At 40.6% G+C, this 14,279-nt stretch overlaps 1 pseudogene; it reads right to left on the bottom strand.

Annotated features, from left to right (window-relative positions):
* Positions 1-3,837: 3,837 nt before the first annotated feature.
* Positions 3,838-4,939, bottom strand: Ftl1l4 (ferritin light chain 1 like 4; annotated as a pseudogene).
* Between the last annotated feature and the right edge of the window lie 9,340 nt (positions 4,940-14,279).

Raw genomic sequence — 14,279 nt, 5'->3', positions numbered from 1 at the left:
AGTCCATAGATTCAACTAAGCATGGCTCACAGGGGCTCATGGAGCTTGAAGCACGGAGCCTGAATGAGCCTCTGATAGGTCCTCTGTATATAGCTATGGTTCTTACCTTGGTATTTTTGTGGACTTCTCACATTGGAAATGGGGGTATCTCTGACTTTTTTGTCTGCTCTTGGGACCCTTATTCTCCTACTGGGTTGCCTTATCCAGCTTTGACAGGAGAGTCTGTGTCTGGTCTTATTATATCTTCTTAAGCAATGTTCTATTAATATCTTTGTGAGACCTGCTCTTTTTTGAAGGGAAACAAAGGAGGAGTGGATTTGGGGGAAGGGAAGGTTGAGGGAGGATGGTAACTGTAAGAAGTTGTGGGTGGGAACACTGTATGAGAGAAAGATTTTTAAAAAGAACAAAGAGAAAACTTACATAATAAGAAAAAATGTACTTTTGTAATTTTAAAAAAGGATTACAATATTGATAATTGATACAATGTATACACACATGGACACATGAATGATTAAAAGCAAAAAAAGAAAACTGTTAGAATGAAAATAGTCTTTGCATTCTATTTTGACCCGTTACAATTTTTCAATGGGAGAGCTCACGATATTGAGATTTTTCTAATAAAACAGGAATGTCAGTGTGGGGGAATGTTGGAATGGGAGACGGCAGGGGGTGGGTGAGGACCACTATATTCTGAGGTAGTGTAAGTGCACACCTTCATGTCATTCAGCACAGCATTGCATATCACTACATACATAATATCTCTTGAGTGAGTTAGTGAATAAACTGCTCATTCAGAATTCCCAGATTTTAGTACCAAGTTTTGGCCAGTTTCTATCATGTTCTAATAGTTTCCCTATTTCAGTTTTTACTATTAATTACTCCTCGTCCACAGTAACAGAATGTGCTTCACATTGCTAAACTAAACAATAATGAAAAAACATTAACTCTGCCCTGTCTCCTCCTTTGCCAAACCCACATGCTTGTCTGATTTACTTGCATCTGGTTTATTTTAGCATCGTCAAGAAAACAACAGAAGCTTTCACTGTGCCACAAGAGGCAAGAAATGAGGCTGAAACAATGTTCTATCATCCCTCATGCTGTAGTAAGACATTTCTGTTTATCTCAACACATTCTATTTAGAATGAATTTAAGAAAAATATGAGTATTTAAAAATTATTCTTCACTGTGTGTATGCAATTTATAAATGTAATGATATTAATTAGACTAAGAGTGTACCTGAACAAAGGGTTTGATTCAATGCCAAAAATTACTTGGGTATTCTTTCCTATCTATTTCAGGATGTGTTAATTTTATACTCAAAACTTTTTTAGTTGAATTTACTCTATAGACCCAAACACTATTATTAAATCAGAGGTACAGAATATTCTATGTACCACTTACATCTGATGAATTTACTGACTCCACTGAAACAGTATTTTAAACTGCTTATTCACTGACACTATGGGGTGCTGAATCTGCTCCTGTGAATTTCAAGACTTTTACATTTCTTCCTGTCAGGGTAAACATCATGATAAAGTCTTACTGATTAGGTCTAGAGCCATCCACGCCTATATTTGGTGTGAGTGCTAACATCCCCACTTCACAGTTGTTTTGAAAACCATGTTTCAGGCACTATCCATAGAACTTGTTCCATCAAAATTCACTAACTCATTCAAGAGATAATATGTGTGTAAGGATAAGTGATACTGTACACACACACACACACACACACACACACACACACACACACACACACACTTTTATTTGCTTGTTTGAGTTTTAAGAAAAGGATTCTCTGTGTAACAGCTCTGGTGCACTGGAACCCCCTCTGTAGACCAAGATAGCCTGGAAGTCACAGAGATCCACTTTCTTCTGCCTCATGAGTTCTGAGATTAAAGTCATGTGATACCATACCCAGTCCTTAAAGTTTATTTTCCTCATAGACAGAAACTGAAGGTATCATCCCTAACAAATAAAGTTGTGAGGGACAGAATCTTGTCTCCAAGCGGTTTTATATTTTTAGCAAATATCTCTATCAAATAATGTTTTGGATTTTCTTGGAACTATAGAAAGGCAACACCAAAAGAGGAAGCAATAATTTAGGAATATTTACTTTATAAACATAAAAGTACAGCCAGAAGGGACATTTTGTGTCACCAATGTAAAATCATGAGCAAAGAAATCATGATTGAAATCTAGGGGATTTCTGCTTTTGGCCAAAGGGACTAGCAATATGTTTACACTGGTGGGATTACAAACTGGTACAACCACTCTGGAAATCAGTCTGGCGGTTCCTCAGAAAATTGGACATAGCACTACCTAAGGACCCAGCTATACCACTCCTGGGCATATACCCAAAAGATGCTGCAAGATATATCAAGGACACATGCTCCACTATGTTCATAGCAGCCTTATTTATAATAGCCAGAGCCAGAATGAAGCCAGATGCTCTTCAACAGAGGAATGGATACAGAAAATATGGTACATCTACACAATGGAGGACTACTCAGCTATTAAAAACAATGAATTCATGAAATTATCAGGCAAATGAATTGAATTAGAAAATACTATTCTGAGTGAGGTGACCCAGTCACAAAGAACATACATGGTATGCACTCACTGATAAGTGAATACTAGGCAAAAGTTCACAATACTCATGATATAACTCACAGACCATGTAAAGTTCAAGAAGGAAGACCAAAATGTTTATGCTTCAGTCCTTCTTAGAAGGGTGGGACAAAATAGCCACAGGAGGTAGTGGGGGCTTGGGAGGAAGAGAACGAGGAGGGGAAAAAGGGGGCAGGATCACATATAGGAGGAGATGGGGATGATATACAGAGGGTCAGGAATTTGAACAGAGATGTATAGCAATGGGGGATGGGGAGCTTAGGGTAGCCACCAGAAAATACCAGATGCCAGGAAAGCAAGAGGCTCCCCAGACCCAACTAGGATGAGATTAGCTGAAATGCCCAAGAAAGGGAAGAGAGAACCTGTAAAGTCCACACCCAGAGGTTAGGCAAGGCCCCTACTTGGGGGATGGGGCCACCCATTCATCTCCAAACCTTTAACTGAGAATTGCTTCTGTCTGAAGCAAATACAGGGACAAAGTATGAAGCAGAGACTGAAGGAAAGGTCATCCAGAGACTGCCCCACCTGGATGCATCCCATATACAGACACCAAACCCAGACACGATGGGTGATGCCAAGAAGTACATGCTGATGGGAGCCTGATATAGCTGTCTCCTGAGAGGCTTTGTCAGTGTCTGACAAATACAGATGCAGATGCCCGTGGACAACCATTGGACTGAGCAAAGGACCCCAAAGGAGGAGTCAGGGAAAGGACTGAAGTAGCTGAAGGGGTTTGTAACCCAATAGGACGAATAACAAGATTAACCAACCAGACCCCTCAGAACTCCTAGGGACTAAACCACCAATCAAAGAGTACACATGGAAGAAACCATGGCTCCATCTGCATATGTAGCAGAGGATGGCCTTATCAACAGGAAGAGAGGCTCTTGGTCCTTTGAAGGTTCCCAGTATAGGGGAATTCCAGGGCAGTGAAGTGGGAGGAGGAGCACCCTCATAGAAGCAGGAGGGGGGATGGGATAGGGGTTTGCAGAGGGGAAACCTGGAATTTGATAACATTTGAAATGTAAATAAATAAAATGTCCAATAAAAAAAAGAAAACAAGCATCCATAAAACAGGAGAAAATATTTTTTTACATCACCTATTTTTAGAAACTGAACGATTCAGAAATGAATCAAATGAGTCAAGATTCTATTATTATTATTATTATTATTATTATTATTATTATTATTTTTATTTTTTTTTGTTTCAAAAAGCTTTATTTTTACTTGGTCCAAGACTTAGGAGAGGCTCCATGGCAGCTACAAAGCTGCCTAGTGGCTTTAGAGGTTCACTCGGGTGGAGGTGCTGAGGCAGTCGGTGCAGAGCAGAGGAGGGGGCCCCTTGGAAGGCACAGAGGCCTAGTCCTGCTTCAGGGTGAGGCACTCGAAGAGATACTCTCCCAGAGATGCCTGGGCCATGCCAGTCTGCGCTGGTTGTGGCCCTGCCACCCTACGGAGGAGGTTGGTCAGGTGGTTGCCCATCTTCTTGATGAGCTTCACCTCCTTATCCAGGAAGTGGCTTTCTAAGAAGTCACAGAGGTGAGGGTCTGTGTGGGCAGAGCCCAGGGCGTGCAGATCCAAGAGGGCCTGGTTCAGGTTCTTCTCCAGGGCCAAGGCAGCTTCCATGGCCTCCAGGGTTTTACCCCACTCATCTTGAGATGGCTTCTGCACATCCTGGAAGAATGCACGGCCCAGAGTTCGTTCTGCAACTTGAGGAGACACTCGGCGCCCTCTCACTTCTCAGCCAATTCGCGGAAGAAGTGGCCTATGACCTCCAAAGCCTCTTCATCCAGATCAAAAAAGAAGCCCAGAGGGACTGGGGATTTAGCTCAGTGGTAGAGCGCTTGCCTAGGAAGCGCAAGGCCCTGGGTTCGGTCCCCAGCTCCGAAAAAAAGAACCAAAAAAAAAAAAAAAAAAAGAAGCCCAGAGAGAGGTAGGTGTAGGAGACCCTCAGGTGCAAATTGACCAGGCGGTTCATGGCAGCTTCACTTTGGTGGAATAATTCTGAAGAATCTGAGAGGTCATGGCTGATCCAGAGTATGGAGCTAATTGCGAAGACGGGGCTGGCTAATCCTAGGAGCCAAAGGCAGCAAGGAGATGGTCCCAGAAGCTGCAACTAGAGACTTGTAAGGTGGCTGGAAGTGAATAAAGTGGGAGTCCCTGGGTTTGTTCCGTCCAAACACTGTTGAAGCAAGATACAGGTCCTAAGGATCTCCAAAGCGCTGCTCACTTTGTTTTACAGTCCTCCTCCTTAGTCCCCCCTTCCACAGTTCCTTATCCCATTCCTCTTCCCTCACGTCTCCAAGAGAATGTCCCCCCACCCTCTCCACTCCTCCCCACTCCTTGGAGCCTCAATTTGGAAGCAATTTCTGAGCTTTGTAACAAAGTAATGGGTAAGTGAGAAGCCTAGCAGCCCCATCAGCCTGAGAAGACAGTAATCCCAGCTGAAGCAGGTGGCTGCACTTAGAATTTATCATGTAAAGAAATATTTCCAAAAATTGAATGTGACTAGGGGCTCTGTAATTCTTTGGTTATAAATATGAATGCATTTTGTGAAGCTCCATGAGTCCAAGCTAGGATTATATTCTATGTTTAGAAGACCTGGGTGGGAATTATGTAATGAACACTGCACACGATCTGCATTGCTTGGTTTTGAATTCCCATCAAGTAGAGCAGATATGTTTTCCTGGATACAAAATATTCAATAAAGCTCAGAGAAAGGTTCACAGCAGAATATTAAAGGTAACATTTCTTGGAGAGCAGGCTTCCCACTTCACTGAAATAACTTGAAAAAGAACCTTAAAAGATTGTCATTCTAAAATGTGATCAAACCATAATGTCCTTTAAAATAATACAACAAAGTCTGGCTTAGCATTTTAACATTCACAGTGCTTCACGACCAATACAAATTACTCAGGGTACGAAGATGGATAAGGTTGGTTGCTCACCCTGACAGAAGTCACATGACAGACAGACGCTGTCCTAGAAAGGAAGCAGTGACGGATCAGTGCAAACATGGCAAGTATAACTATTCCCCAAGACCTTCATGGTCTTACAGAAAATGAACAAGAGTCAAACACATGGGATGTGAAGTGGTGAAACTGAGTAACTTAAAAGGGAATTCCACTGGATAGAATCAACAGTAGGAATTCGTTTCAGAAGAGAAACTGAATACACACAAATCAGGGACAGCAGAAGTTACTTAAAAAGAAGCACAGGGAAACTAACTATTGAAAACTATCTCTGATGGCCTTAGAGATAATTACCAAGTGGTCCTTAGAGACACAGAAAAGCAAAAGAGAAAACAGGGCAGAGGTAACGGACAAAAATTCTCATATTTGTTGAAAAATTATGAAGTTACTGATTAGGAAAGCTCATAGTTCCAAAGCCAAGTGAACCAAAAGTGAGCTTTCCTATCATATAGTATAAACTAATTGTGGAAAGAGATTGTTGGGTCTGAGAACAGAAGCTGGTGTACAGACAAGTGTTGCCCATGCCTTGGACTACTCGCCGCTGACCCTACCTGTCCTTGGGGATTGGATGCGATATGGCACAGTCAAAGACACAGACTCCGGGAGCAGGTGAGAAATGTCGCAGCGAGCTCATCTGAACACTGCTGCAAGCCCCTTTAATACCCTCCACCCACACCCCATTGGTCCCAAGGAAACATCTCTTCTGAACAGCAGTTCCCGATTGGCTGGCATCGTCTGCATCAGCAGTCCTCAGCTTCCCAGGTATTCCTCAATTAGGTCTCCATGCCCCCAGTGTTTACATAGAGGTGCCCCCACCGCTCCTGCTACATGCAAGGAAGGAGACGGACAAGAACTAGTTTTACAGACATTTATTTCGTGGAAGTCATAGGTTCAGTTGTCGACCTGACCCAAACTAGAGTCCCCTGGGAAGAGTGATCCCTCAGTCAGGGAATAGCCTCCATCAGATTGGCCTGTGCAAAATTGTGTTGATTGTCGGGGGGCTGAACCCACCGTGGGTAGTACCACTCCTGGGAACTTTGGCCTAAGCTGTATATAAATGGTGCCAAACCTCAGCCTGGGAGCAGCACAGTAAGCAGCATTCCTCCATGGTCTCTTCTCCAGTTCTTGCCTCCAAATTCTGACTTGAGTTCCTGTTAACTTCCCTCAGTGATGGATTGTTAGGTGGAAATATAAACTAAAATAAATACTTTCCTGTCCAAGTTGCTTTTCTGGTCAGTGTTTTGTCAGAAGCCACAGAAAGCAAGCTGGAACAACGGACACTCTCTGGGGATTTATAATGGGCAGGAATAAACTGTTACCATGACTTCAATTACTGTCACAGTTTTATGGGAGATGAAAAAATAAGCAAAAGCATAAAATGAAGTGAATTCAATGCTGTCAGACACTTACAATCAAAGGCTTTAGAAATTTCTCAGCTTAGAAATGTCACCTACTGATTATTCCCTGCTAGGAACTTCTGCATCATTTATTTACGAAACAATCAATGGGCAGTTTGCATGGGAAAAAGTGTTTACATGCAACAATATCTCAGATCTTCTGTTAAGTATTGTAGCAGTCATAAAGCATATCAAACCGCCGAGATTTAGGATTTTGATGAAACAAAGCCTCCTCTCATCTTTTAAGAGATGTAGTGGCTTTATTATCAGAGAATCAAAGGTGCTCGGAATTCAAGAGATGTAGACATCATTTAGTACAATAATCTTCAAACACACAACGCACATGGAAAACACCAACAAACTATCTCAGGTGGGTGAAGAAGTGATGGTGGAGCTCTGATGGGCGGAGCAGTTGTTCCCCTGATGTGACCAAAGCAGTGGAATCACATTGTGGATGAGAGCTTAAGGGTTTTCTCAGACTCATATTTAATGGTGATTGGCATGTCACATATAAACTTCATTTGTATATACCTTAGACATTTGTGCTTGCAAAGCCTCAGTTTTTTTAATTTCTTTTTACCTGTTCTCTCTTTTTCTATGTGTCTTTCTGTCTCTTTCTCTGTGACTCTCTCTGATTCCCACAAAACATGTGTAACCATTAAGAAGCTTGAGGTTTTTCTGATGGCACATTCTTCCAGACCACTAATTTTAATTCTCAATGTCCTATGCTGCTTTATACAAATGAATCTCATCTTTGTGTCTTTGAATAGACAAACACCAGACATGATTAAGGCATATTTATGGAATTCCTGATATTTATTCATTCATTATTTGTGTGGGTGTGTATATGCACACACATGTGTATGTTTATCTGTGCAAGTCATAAAACTTTCCTTCCCCAATGAGAGACTGTACTGAGGTCTCTTCCAACCAAAGACGTTTGACTTTCCCTTGTAAAAATCTCTCTCTCTGTATATTTTGGATATAAGGCCTCTATCTGTTGTAGGATTGGTAAAGATCTTTTCCCAATCTATTGGTTGCCGTTTTGTCCTAACCACAGTGTCCTTTGCCTTACAGAAGCTTTGCAGTTTTATGAGAACCCATTTGTCGATTCTGGATCTTAGAGCATAAGCCATTGGTGTTTTGTTCAGGAAATTTTTTCCAGTGCCCATGTGTTCCAGATGCTTCCCTAGTTTTTCTTCTATTAGTTTGAGTGCAGCCTTATTTATAATAGCCAGAAGCTGGAAAGAACCCAGATGCCCTTCAACAGAGGAATGGAAACAGAAAATGTGGTACATCTACACAATGGAATATTACTCAGCTATCAAAAACAACGAGTTTATGAAATTCGTAGGCAAATGGTTGGAACCGGAAAATATCGTCCTGAGTGAGCTAACCCAATCACAGAAAGACATACATGGTATGCACTCATTGATAAGTGGCTATTAGCCCAAATGCTTGAATTACCCTAGATCCCTAGAACAAACGAAACTCAAGACGGATGATCAAAATGTGAATGCTTCACTCCTTCTTTAAAAGGGGAACAAGAATACCCTTGGCAGGGAATAGAGAGGCAAAGATTAAAACAGACACAGAAGGAACAACCATTCAGAGCCTGCCCCACCTGTGGCCCATACATATACAGCCACCCAATTAGACAAGATGGATGAAGCAAAGAAGTGCAGGCCAACAGGAGCCGGATGTAAAAAAAAATCTCTCTCTCTCTCTCTCTCTCTCTCTCTCTCTGTCTCTGTCTCTCTCTGTCTCTCTCTCTCTCTCTCTCTCTCTCTCTCTGTGTGTGTGTTGACATGGATATGGTACATGTGCATGCTTGTGCGCTTGCATGTGAAGGTCAGAGGTTTACGTTGGGAAGCATCCTAGGTTAATCTTCCATTGTATTCATAGAGGAAAGACTTCTCAGTGGAACTCAGAGCTTGTCAACATGGATAGTCTTGCTAGCCAGCTTGCTGTCTCCTAGGGCTGGAAATATAGGCTAGTCACCATGCCTATCAGGCATTTATATAGATTTCTAGCAACCTAAACTCTGGTCCTCACACTTGGGCAGCAAGTGTGACAATGGGACCTCTTCCCAGTCCCATGGAATTATTTTTAGTGTTTTAAGTCTGATCTCCAAGATTCATTTTAGATTTCTCACAATTATCCACTAAATTATAATAATCATTAAAAGCAAAATATAAACAAAAACTTATTAAATTTGATAAGATTAGAAAGTGGAGAAATAGGCTCAGCATTTATTAGAGTACTATCCCAGGTAGTAGCCAATGACTACGAGAAGGTATTTACATTTAAATTAAACTATTTAAAATTATTTGCATATAATCATCTGCCACTTTTCAAGGTCAGCTGCCATATTATATTTAGCTATTGGATACATTATTAAACAACCAAAAAATCATTATCACAGTGACAATTATGATAGTATTGCACTTGAGAGATATGGCAAATTGAAGACAATTGCCCTGTCATATACAGGCATAAAAATCATACTTCCCAGCTCTCATCATGGGAAGAAAATGTTTCTGAGAAAAAAGAAGGCCCATTGTTTTTATTCCTTCTCATATCATTCAGCTCGCATGTCTTCCTTTTCTGCCTTTTACCTTTTCCTGGTTGATCTTTCTTGCTCAACCTACATACAAAAACAGAGGGGTACCAACCATTTCCTTGCCACCCATCTAACCCGCCAAATAAGCATTTAGTACAGTAGTCTCAAACACATGTGGAAGGGACCTTGTAGTTTCACTGGTGAGTAGATACTGGATTATACACATTTTAAGCAGTACTTTTCTGTCTGTGATGTGTCTCCAACAACTATTATTGGCCCCAAAGGTCTTCCAAGGATGAGATTCCAATGCTTGAAATTCCAGCAGGTTCCTTAATTTTTTTTGAGCTTATTTTCCCAAGTTAATAGCTATTTTGTGTCAGGGATGTTTCCCTCTGTAGCTGTTTGTAATTTATTGGGCAAATGTCCTTAGGCCTAAAGAACCTGGAATCCAAAGGCCTTGGCAATTAAGAAGGACAAAGTTTGTCAGAGGGAGCTTTTATGAAATGCCAGGTTGGTTTGCAAAAATGGAAACTCTGGCAATAAAAAAGTAAGATGAAGCAACACAATGATCTGTTTCCTTCCTGGGATTGGACACATTGGCTGGGATCCAAGGTCTGTAATGTTTCCTTTTCTGACTTTGGAGCAACTACCTAAGGCCTCTGACTTTAGTTTTCTGCTACTAAAATGCACCCGACAGTCACTTCTCACTATGCTGATATTCAGAAGGCCTAACTTCCACCAAGAACCTCACTTGAAAATGATGATAGGCAGCTGTGTTTGGGTCTTCCTGAAGCCTTTCTCAGCCAATTGAAAGTTTGTTAACCTTTGTATTCAAAAATCAAAATAACGAATGCATTGAATATTGCTTTCTTTCTACTGAAAGACTTGAAAGATGTGGTAGAACTGGGACACCAACCCAATCACAAAATCTGTGATCCATAACCTATCCAAGCCTCAGTATGAGGATATATGCCTAATTTTATTGTATCTTGTTATATAGTGTTTGTTTGGTATTACCAGGAAGCCTTCCCTATTCTAAAGAGAAATGGAGAAACAGTGAATCTGGGGTGCAGGTGAGGTGCGGTGGGTGACCGGGAGAAGAGGAGGGAAGGGAGGCTGATGTTGGGATGTGTCGTATGACAGAAGAATATAAATAAAATTAAAATTTAAAATACCTGAAAGACTAGTGCCAGAGCCAGGTTCTGACACCAAATGAGAAGGAGAGATGCTTTTCCCAAACACTCCCTGCACCTCTCCTCTCCTAGGCAGCAGAGTAGAGCTGGCTCTGATGGTGAAGCACAGGTAAGACCCACAAGAGTGAATGATGTCCCAGCAGCCCCTTACCTACTGCAGCACTCAGGAGAGCAGGCATGCACTTTGACTGGGTAGCACAGTGGAGCTGGCTCTGGTGGTGTTGGTCCAGGGGAGCCAATCTGAAGGTATGAGAGAGGGAGAGGTGGTCCTGATCCTTGCTGGCTGCAGCATTGAGACAGCCCAGGGCAGTGATGGAGAGCTCACCCTGTGGTGTGGTGCAGGAGAGCTGGCAGGCTGAGCAACTCAGCTACCAACACGGCTCTGATCCAGGACTTTGACTGGGCCCACTGCATCATCTACCATGACCTAGAGCTTTAAGCTGGCTCACCCCAACATCCATCTTATCTATGAACTTCTGAAGCGGGTAAGAGGGCCAGTCCTTTAGGTCTAAATCTGTCGGATATCTATGACACAGGGCAATGGCAGGTTATCAGAGAGGAGTCCCAGGAGGGATCCTTATTGAAAGTATAGCAGAAGCCAGAGGCCTCAAATCAGAACAATGATTCATTGCAACGAACACTTGCAAATAAAGATGTGTGAATAAGAGAATAAGGTGTGGGACACACTGTGACACACCACAGCTTCCATGGTGAGACTTTTTTTGTTTTGTTTCTTTTTAATTTTAATTTTAGTTTTTATTTTCTTTCATGGGTGGTAGTAAGGGCAAAGGGTAGATATGAAGGAATGGGAAATGGTGGTTATGGGTGCATGATATGAAACTCACAAAGAATCAGTTAAAAAATAAAAAAAGAAAAGAAAAAGGAAACATCAAATCATTGAGAGAGTTTCTATTTCATATTTGAGAACTACCAAGAATTGACTTGTAGAGGCTTGGGCATAGCTCACATGCTCATGGTGAATTCATGAAGATGTGAGTTTCTTCTCTAGCACTGCACGAAAATAAAATAAAACAAGAACAAAATAATACACAAACAAACGAACAAACAAACCAAGAATCATTTTATGCAAAACAGTGGACCATTGTTCAGAAATGATAGATAGAATATTGGAAAGTTAAGATGAAGGTGGAGACAGGATACAAGGCTTGACAGAAGTGGATTTTATGTGTATTGGAGGGCAAGGTACAGTGGGGGTCAAGCAATCTATCTGATCCCCTTGAAGATGGCAACAGCAAATGCTTTATGGATTATTCCTCATCTTTTGTTCTCTAACAACTTAAATATATATACATATATATTTATATATATAAATTTTATGTTTGTGTCTCACCATTTCCCTTAGGCTTTGTTTTTTGAGTATCAAAGAACAGAAGGATTAGAAGAAAAATAATCATAAAGAAGCAAAACAAGAAATATAGTATGAGTGATGTAAAGATTAAAAGGTCACAGGTCAGAAAATAACACCCCCATGACATGTCGTAAAGTGTCACTACTGGATGAATATTGTCCACACAGCCATGCTTCTTAAAACAATGGTGTAATGGTCTGTTAAGAAAATGGAGCCCATAGTGCTATGTATTGGGGACTCAGTTACTCAATGATGGACTTTGGAAGGTAACCAGATTCTGAAGGTTGTAATGTAATCCTTAGATTAATGCTTTTATGATTCACAATGTGATGAGGTTACTGGGGGATAGTGAAAAATACGTGGTGGGTCCAGGATGGAGGCAGTAGAGTAACCTGGGAAGATAAATCGTGTCCTCAGTTTCTTCCTGGCATTTTGCCTCCTGACCCCCATGAGGTAAGCTTCTTGCTCCAGCACATGCTCCCCCGGGAATGTTCTGCCTCTTGTGCACAGCATCAGAAAGCAATAGGCTTAAGAGAACATGGAGAGGGGCATCTGAAAGTGTGAACAGGATGAAATCTTTCCTTCCTTAAACTGTCTCAAGAATTTGTCATGGCAGCATGAAACTCCCAACTAGTTACCTTGTGTATGTAGTGCATTTTCCTGGGTCTTTGCTAAATTGTCTTTTAACGTGAGTCATGCAGAAGGAATTTAAGTGCTCACATTTCAAATGCTCTAAAAATTTGCAGTAATCTCTTATTGAATCAGAACTTACTATTGAACAACCCCAAGCCTTTAAAACCAGGTAGGATGCCAATAAAGTATCTCTGTTTGCACATGACTTCCACACAATGGAGTTGTGAGGACTATAGCTTATGTTCATTTTCCACACTATATATAATTATATGACTTTTTCGTGTGTGTTTAATTCTTGATTGTGATGATCATCTGTGAGGACCGAATGGTGCTGAGATACAAAGAAGGAATGCTCTCAGACACTTAGGGTGACTCTCCAGGATCTAGTAAGGATACTGAATTTTGAAGTAGCATTAAAACATTCTGTTAGTGTTATTGTTCCCACAGCAAGTCAATGTGGAATGCATTATGGGAGAGTTCCTTCAAAGAGACTGAAACGCAAAACAAAGGCAGCTAACAGGATAAGGATCTACTCTGTGAAATTTTCACTTACCAATTTCCTCAGTGATGACTGATAAATGAAGTGTGGCAGAAACTTTAGACACTACTATTTAAAATATTTGCCTCTGATTTCTAAAACCTTGAGATAAAAGTATGGTAAACATTTGTCTCTAAATTATGCTCAGGAGAAAAGCTTACCCTAAAAAGTAATCCTGTCCATTAGATTATGCATCAAGACATTGAAATCTGTGGCTCTCGACTGATTTAAATCTAGCTTTAAATGTTTTATACATATGAAAAGTGGTATGTGATTCATATCTGATATATCTACTGGAGAGACTGAGCTAAGGATATGGGTGAATAATGCTTATAATATGGCCCAAGCATTCAAAAACAACTAAAACACTAAATTAAGTAGAAAAGGAAAATAAAATTCCTTTCAGGAAAATAAAATTCTTTTCAGAAAAATATTGCCAACCATATCCAAATCAAATATCTAGAACAACAGAAGTTTCCATTTCTTACAGTTTTCAGAGATATTAAATTGAAGAATTTTATTCATTGAATTAAAAATAGTAATAGTTACAGAGCCAGTAAAATTGTGAATTTAAAATAGATGCTTCTCTGAAAATAATGCTTCAACTTAAACTAGAATGGAGAGACCTTTATGCTGCCATAATTTTGGGCCCCACTTCAGCCTCCTTTGTGTTATTTTTATTGATGTAATAATAATAAAGTTTCCTCATCCGAGCCTTGATCTAACACTTAAGACAGCGGAGTTTTTGACTCTCATGAAAATCTCCCCTCCTCCAAGCCCCCTTTTCTCATCCCACTGCCATGTCATCACGTCGAATATCCAAACCCATCAAAGCCTTGCTTTCCTTCAACTTTCTCTTTTTCTCCTCTTTTTTGTTCTGTTTACAACATCCTTTCTTCCTTTTCCCCCATTTTTCATACCAAATGTTTTTTTTTTGGCTTTGTTTGTTTTTTTTTTGTTTGTTTGTTTTTTTCTGGTTTGAGGAA

The sequence above is a fragment of the Rattus norvegicus genome, chromosome 2, assembly GCF_036323735.1.
Source record: "Rattus norvegicus strain BN/NHsdMcwi chromosome 2, GRCr8, whole genome shotgun sequence".
Lineage (NCBI taxonomy): Eukaryota > Metazoa > Chordata > Mammalia > Rodentia > Muridae > Rattus > Rattus norvegicus.
This window is presented reverse-complemented; position numbering and strand designations above follow the sequence as displayed.